Genomic DNA, 7,836 nt, shown 5'->3' with positions numbered 1-7,836 from the left:
CACTACTTGGATGATTTCCTTTTCATTGGGCGGGGTGGCACGCAGAAATGCAAGGTGGCACGCTCTAACTTTCAGTCCCTTGCGAATCAACTGGGGGTCCCCCTAGCACTAGGGAAGACAGAGGGGCCTGCACAAGTGCTTACGTTCCTAGGGATTGAACTGGACACTGTGGTAGGGGAATCCAGGCTACCTGCAGACGAAGTTCGGGACCTGGGACAGCAGATTCAGCTAGCTGTGGGGAAGGACAAGGCCCCACTGGCTTTCATTCAGAGTCTCCTGGGGAAACTCAACTTTGCTGCCAGGGTCTTTCCCGCAGGGAGGGTCTTTGCCGCAGGCTGCCCAGAGCCACGGCGTCAGTCAGAAAAAAGCACCACATGGTGAAACTGAGCAGAGGCATGAGAGAGGATCTGCTAATTTGGGCTGACCTTTTTGGACAACTTTAATTGGTCTGTCATCTGGGGCGCACCCTGGGCTAACAGCACAGAGTTGTCGTTGTTCACCGATGCGTCTGGAAGAGAAGGGTTCGGGGTTATCCTGGACAGGGAGTGATGTGCTGAGAGGGGGCCTAACTCTTGGTAGAAGAAAAAGATCACTTCCAAGATCAATGTGTTGAAACTCTTCCCCATAGTAATAGCTCTACACCTTTGGCCGGGGGTCCTGACAGCGAAGAGGGTCCTGTTCTGGTCCGACAACCTAGCAGTTGTTCAAGCCATCAACTCTCACTGAGCGAGCTGCCCCCTGGTGTTGTGCCTGTTGAGAGAGCTGGTGAGGGCATGCCTGTTAAATAATGTTGAATGCAGGGCTCGCCACATTCAAGGGGTGCAGAATGTGGCTGCTGACGCTCTCTCTCATTTTCAGAGGCGCCGTTTCTGGGAGGCGTGGCCGAGAGCAAGAGAGGAGAGGACCCCTTTCCCAACACACTTATGGCATCTTCTGAAGTGGAACAGTGGATGAGGGGTTTGGTAGAGCTGTCTCTGGCACCAAGAACGGTGAAGTGCTACAGGACTTGTGTAGAAAAGATTTGTGTGACTATGAGAACGGGGAGGACGAGGGGTCTTCTCTGCATCTCAGAGTGTAAAATTTTATCCTGTGGGGCAAGGACGGTGGGAAATCCCACCCTTGGATCTTGGGCCATTTGTCGGCCATCATTCTTCACGACAGGTTGAGAGGACAGGATGACCCTACCAAATCCTTTGTAATCAGGGCTGCACTTAAGGGATGGGCAAGGAGTGAACCTCGATCCCCGGACAATAGGTCCTCCATCAGTTACACAATCCTGCAAGGGATGCTGGACAACATGCCCAGGGCCACCCGTTCGAGGTATGAGGCAACCCTATTCTCTGCTAGTTCAGCGCTGGCCTTTTTCGGGGCCTTTAGGATTGGGGGGCTGGTGGCTTGATCCAAGCAGGACATCTCGGGGTGGCTTTGAATATCAAGGACATTACCATTAGCACATCATGCCTCAGGATAGTGGTGAGACAGTCTAAAACTGATCAGGCAGGGGAAGGGAGAGTGGTCCTGTTACAGGGGCTGGGGGACGCTAGGTATTGTCCTTAGCTCTTGGTACAGGCTTATTTGGGCCTCCGCCCTGGGATTGCGGGGTAGTTCCTGATGCACGAGGACAGGTCTCCAGTTACAAAGTTTCAAGTAGAACACATCATGCAGGCGTGCTTAAAATTGTCAGGACAGACAGGGGTGGGCAAGAGATTCAGTAGCCACTCCTTCAGGATCGGTGCAGCAACCACAGCCTTCCTATCAGGGATGCCGCCAGAGCGAATTAAACAGGTGGGACGATGGGAGTCTCAATGCTATAAACGATATATAAGGCCTTGAACCGAAGGGAGTGGCGAGAGGACTCTTAGGTTCAATGTTCCAACTGGCATTTATGTGTATAAAGGTGTACAGTTCTGGCTCAGTTTGCCAAGTGATGTTGCAGTGATGTGGTTTGTTGTGCAATTGTAGACTTTTGAGCCCAGATGCATCAAGCAAAAAAATGCTCGCAAAGGGGCAGATTCTGAGAATTTGCCCCTTTGCGAGCATTTTTTTGCGACCGGTATTTTTGCATTTGGGATGCATCGTCCCAAATGCAAAAAACGCAATTTGAGAAATCGCTAAATTGCGATTACTTAAATTGTTATTGCATTTAAGCAATCTCAAATTGAGATTCCTTAAATGCAATGCATTAAAGTTAAAAAAATGTGCGCGTTCGATAATAGGGGGCACAAATTACCATGAAGTTGAACTTCATGGTAATTTGCAAAAACTTTGAAAAATGCAGTAAAGTGCATTTTTCAAAGTTCCATTTTACACACAAACATGCCCTTAGGGCATGTGTGTGTGCAAGATGTACCCATATGCAGATTTCAGGGGTGCAAAAGGGTGTTCTTTTGACACCCTGGCACCCTTGAAATTGCAATATCAATTTGCGATTCTCTAATTGAGAATCGCAAATTGAGATTGTCTTCCCATTGATTCCTATGGGCCTCTAGGCCCATAGGAATGAATGGGGAGGTATTCCTTAATTGCGACTTGCAATTTGCGTGTCGCAATTAAGGAATTTTAAGAAATCGCTATTTTTTTAGTGATTTCTTCATGCATAGCCTTTTGCTATTCCTTATTAGCGAATCCTTAGTTTTCGCTAAAAAGGAATAGCAAAATGGGTGCTTGATGCATCTGGGGGTTAGTGTGTAAACGTTACAATAAATATGGTTTTCAAACACAACATCTCTTTATTTACCAGGAACTAAGGCCTGGGTAATGAGCCATTCAAGCATCGTTAGAGTGGCACGGTGGGCAGAGAGCAGAGAGTGGCGGCATGGCTTCTCCACCACCGAGATAACGGGGCTAGGTTACCCGGGTATGTACTAGAACAAGCTGATGAGAAAGCTACAGCAGAGACTTGGGGGGGGGGAATCGCTCCACCTCATATTCCTGTCATACACCTGGGAGGGAATGATCTGACTACACTGAGGAGGAGTGTGCTGCTACAAGACATGAGGGACACCATTTGTCAGTTGAGTATTCAGCTGTGGGCATGAGAACTGTGGTGGTCGGAAATTCTACCTCGCTCAGTTTGGCAAGGGGTCAGATTGGGAGACGCCATGGAGATCTCGCGTAGGAGAGTGAACAGCGCCATGTGTAAATTCACGGAGCAAAGGGGATTTGGCTTTATCAGACATGGTTTACTTCACGCCAAGTCTACTGGATGCTTGGAGGCGGATGGGGTTCACCTCTCAAGGGTAGGCATGGACTTATTTTTGCTGGACCTTGGGGAGGCCTTGGAAGCAACAAGATGTAAATAGGAATATCTGCCTTGGTGGGGGGCCCTGGTTGTGACGGTGGCCACCCCCAGAGCTGTGGAGGAGTTGCAGGGCGATCCAGAGTCTGCAAGGTACAAAAGGGTACTATACTGCAGCAGCACAACAAGGGTGCTAAGTCAAGGATGCCCAGGGATGTCCTAGCGTGTCCCCTGGAAGAACTACAGCACCCCATTAGTCCTACGGGCGGTTGTGGGTCTGAGCAACTGGGGACTGCCTGGAACGCTCCGCCCACCTTTTGGGGGGCGCGAGTAAGGGAGTGGACTGGCGGTCAACTGATGGGAGGGGTGGCCCCTCCCAAGGATTGATAATCACCGATTGGCGACGGCCACAGTGCAATTTGGGTCATCAGGCGGGCAGGCGGCATAGGGGCTGGGCTGCCCTGGGATCGCCCGTAAGCTGACCCACCATGTTGGAATATTGGTTATGCAAATAAACCTGCAGCAAATTTCTCCACTAAGAAAGTGTCAAGTGGTTTATTTATGTATGTTGCTGTAAGAGAACGGAGGAATGTTGCCGATATTGGCACTATATACCGTATCCCAGCCAAACGCAGGGTCGTACATGCCACCCCCATGCATGGTGCCAACAGTAAGTGCCCTGATCATTCTGCCTATCCATTTTACCTTTTTGAAAGTTATTTAATTCTGCCCAGTGGCAGCATTTTCTCCCCTACACCACGAGAGCTATGCTGCGAGCAATTAGACCAATCTCAAAGGCATTTACTAATTAGCCAGAGGTGCCCCCAGGTGTTTGTTTTTTCCGATTTACTTCTTTTGTTTTTTTGTTTTTGTTATATTGCACAAAATATTTCTTGCACCTTAAGGCTCCATGATTTGCACTGCCCCGCTAAACACAGCTCTGAGTTTATAATGTTATAGTCACTGAAGGTGTAAGCCCAGACGTGGGACCCGTGCTCATTACGCCACTGGAGTCAAGCTTATCTTGGCTGAAGACGGGTGATAGCCAGAAACCGGTTCTAGGATACTTGATTCCTGTCCAGGGAAGACATGGCTTGGCAGTTTGGGCTGGACTGTTCCCATGAGGCACAGGGTCAAGACTGATTTGCATATGGCCATGTCTGAACTGTGGTGGCTTGCTGAGCCAAATAACAATTGATTAAACCCAGATCTGTGACTGAGGGTTAATGTTTTGCCATTGTGCAACATTCTGTCCATCATCTTGTGTGTATTGCTGTTCACCCTATGTGGGAAGGATATGCCCAGACATGGGTCCCATGCCTCACTACGCCACTGGAGTCAAGATATCCTGCCTGAAGATGGCTGATAGCCAGAAACCGGTCCTAGGATGCTTGATTCCGGTCCAGGGAAGACATGGCTTGGCAGTTCGAGCTGGACTGTTCCCATGAGGCACAGGGTCAAGACTGATTTGCATATGGCCATGTCTAAACTGGGGTGGCTTGGGGAGCAAAATAAAATTGGATTAAACCCAAATTTGTGACTGGGGGTGAATGTTTTGCCATTGTGCAACATTCCGTCCATCATCTTGTGTGTTTTGCTGTTCACCCTATGTGGGAAGGGTATGCCCAGACGTGGGTCCCCTGCTCACTACGCCACTGGAGTCAAGCTATCCTGGCTGAAGATGGCTGATAGCCAGAAACTGATCATAGGATGCTTGATTCTGGTCCAGGGAAGACATGGCTTGGCAGTTCGGGCTGGACTGTTCCCAAGAGGCACAGGGTCAAGACTGATTTGCATATGGCCATGTCTGAACTGGGATGGCTCAGTGAGCAAAATAATGTTGGTTTAAACCCAGATCTGTGACTGGGGGTGAATGATTTGCCATTGTGCAACATTCCGTCCATCATCTTGTGTGTTTTGCTGTTTACCCTATGTGGGAAGGGTATGCCCAGACGTGGGTCCCGTGCTCACTACGCCACTGGAGTCAAGCTATCCTGGCTGAAGACGGCTGATAGTCAGAAACTGGTCATAGGATGCTTGATTCCGGTCCAGGGAAGACATGGCTTGGCAGTTTGGGCTGGACTGTTCCCATGAGGCACAGGGTCAAGACTGATTTGCATATGGCCATGTCTGAACTGGAGTGGCTTGGTGAGCAAAATAACGATGGATTAAACCCAGATCTGTGACTGGGGGTGAATGTTTTGCCATTATGCAACATTCCGTTCATCATCTTGTGTGTTTTGGTGATTAAGGTCAACCATCAAATACTAGAAAAGCAAACATACAGTTTGAGCATCTGCTGGATTCTAAACTTATATTCAGCCTGGATTTAGATTTGGGGAAGATGAGAAAGCTGGGGCACGTGCATCATAAAAGCTGAACACAGACACACATCTCAAACCATTGCAACATAAACGTCATTGAGTGCATCGATGAACTGGTTTAGGAGATATTCCATCTTCAAACAGAAGCATGTCCAAAGGATAGGAAGGAACAAACTGCAAGAGGTCTCCGGAGCATCAACATGGTGAAAGATTTAAATAAAATATACACCTGACATCAGCAGGTTTTACATTTGTTTTAGGTCTGAATGTAGGACTACTCTGGTGGACATTAGCATTTGTCAGTGGGCAGAGAGAAGCCACAGGGAGGTGTGTTAACCATTGGAGAACTGGTAAGAGTTGTGACAGGGAGAAATAGAGCTTACTTTAGAACTGGAAATGTAGGACCTCATGTATGAGGTTTTGCCGTAGGGCAGCGCAGCAAGCCTTCCTGCCGTGCTGCCCTATAGTAAAAGAAAAGGGCAGGAATGCTTTGTATCTAACAGATAGGGCACATTCCTATCCGTTTCCCCTACGCCGGCGCACAATGGGCTGACGTCCGCCAGCACAGGCACCTTTGCACCATGGTGCAAGGGTGCCTGCGTTGCGGTGATGATTATTTTTGTACAGGAAGTGCCTCCCTTACGCTGCCCCTGGGAAGGCGTAAGCTTTTGGCGCTCCCTCAGATTTACAATTTCTCGTAAATCTGTGGCAGTGTCAAAAGGCCATGGATGTTGCTGAGAACCCCATCAGCAACACCAATCGCATGCGTCATTATCGCAGAGAACTGTGTTAATGGGACTGATTTATGAGGCAATATTAAGCCAAAAAAAGTGGCTTAGTGCTGCCTGATAAATATCGCGAGGCTTCTGTGCCAGGGAGGGTCACAAAAAAACTGAGCTTCCGGAGGCGCAAGGAGTCTCATAAATGAGGCACTGAGTATGTTGTTGAGATACAATACACACTGTAGAATAGGCTGGGAGATGTGACAGGGACACACAGTAGAACATAAGACAGAGGGATGCAGTCTCTCTATAGCGTTAGTAGGGAGAAAATGTATAGCAGAAGACTTTGGATAATGTGATAGGGAGAGATGCTACTCACTGTAAAACTTTAGAGGGGGCACGATAGGGGAAATACTTTACTCAATATAGACATGGTAAGAGCGAGCGACACTCACTTGTCAGTGGGGATAGAGATACAATAGTGAGATGTGCTGCAATACTCACAGTAAAGCGGATAGTTGGTGGTGACATGGCAATGCATTATTCACAGTAGAATCGATAGTGTATTACAATAGATAGATGTAATAATCATGGTAGAATCAGTAGGGAAACATGGGATGGCAGGGGAGGCAGGGTATTTGATCAAGGAGAGATGCAACTCACTATAAAATTGGAATGGAGGAATGATAGGGACTTACACCACGCAATATAGACATGGGAGGAGGGTGTGAAGCTCCCTGGGCAATGGCTAGATAAACTACTCACTGATAATAGTTAGGGAGATGTGAAGAGGAGACACAATACTCACTATGGAACAAGTAGTTGGCAGTGATAAGGTGTTGCAAAGTCATCCTGTGTCTGGGCATCCCCCAACTTCTTGCTGGATAATACTGGTGGTAACTGACTCTGACTAACCATGGGCTCCGCCTAACCAGGCCCAAGGCCAGTGCTATGCTTAAAGAGACACATTTAGAATATAGTGAAATCACCTACATACACTAGGGTACACTATGGTATGGGAACCCCTGTGATTGGCATGACCTACCCCCTAAGGCCCTAAAACATTTTAGGGCAGGGGGATTGAAACTTTGCATCAGTCCCTAGTATAAATAGGGCATGGCAGTTTGGAGGCCAGCAGCTTTTTCTGCACTTGCATGTGTGCATTGCTGAAGCCTGAGGTCAGTTTAAAAGCAGCCCTAGGTGCCAGGACTACTTTTAAAAAGTAGATTGTGCCCAAACTCGACTTTTGTGTTTGGGGCACTTAAAAATTGATAACTTACAATGTTATGGCATATTATGAACCCCCAGGGTCTTCCCTAGGTGTCCCATGGATGGGGGTCAGGTATTTATAAGGTAGACCCTTACAAAATGAGTTTTATATGCCCTTGGTTAAGTGGAATTTCACATTTCACTCCCAACATAAGGAAAAGTGCTGCCCAAATTCGACTTTGCTGCTAGGATCGCTGTGCAGGAAGGATCTGCAATATCTCTGCAGATTCAGAACCCCCAAAGTCTTCCCTAGTTGTTCCATGGGGTGGTGGTCCTGTAGATA

This window comes from Lissotriton helveticus, chromosome 8, assembly GCF_964261635.1.
Source record: "Lissotriton helveticus chromosome 8, aLisHel1.1, whole genome shotgun sequence".
In the NCBI taxonomy this organism is placed as follows: Eukaryota; Metazoa; Chordata; class Amphibia; order Caudata; family Salamandridae; genus Lissotriton; species Lissotriton helveticus.
The sequence above is the reverse complement of the archived record's forward strand: the minus strand, read 5'-3'. Positions refer to the sequence as shown.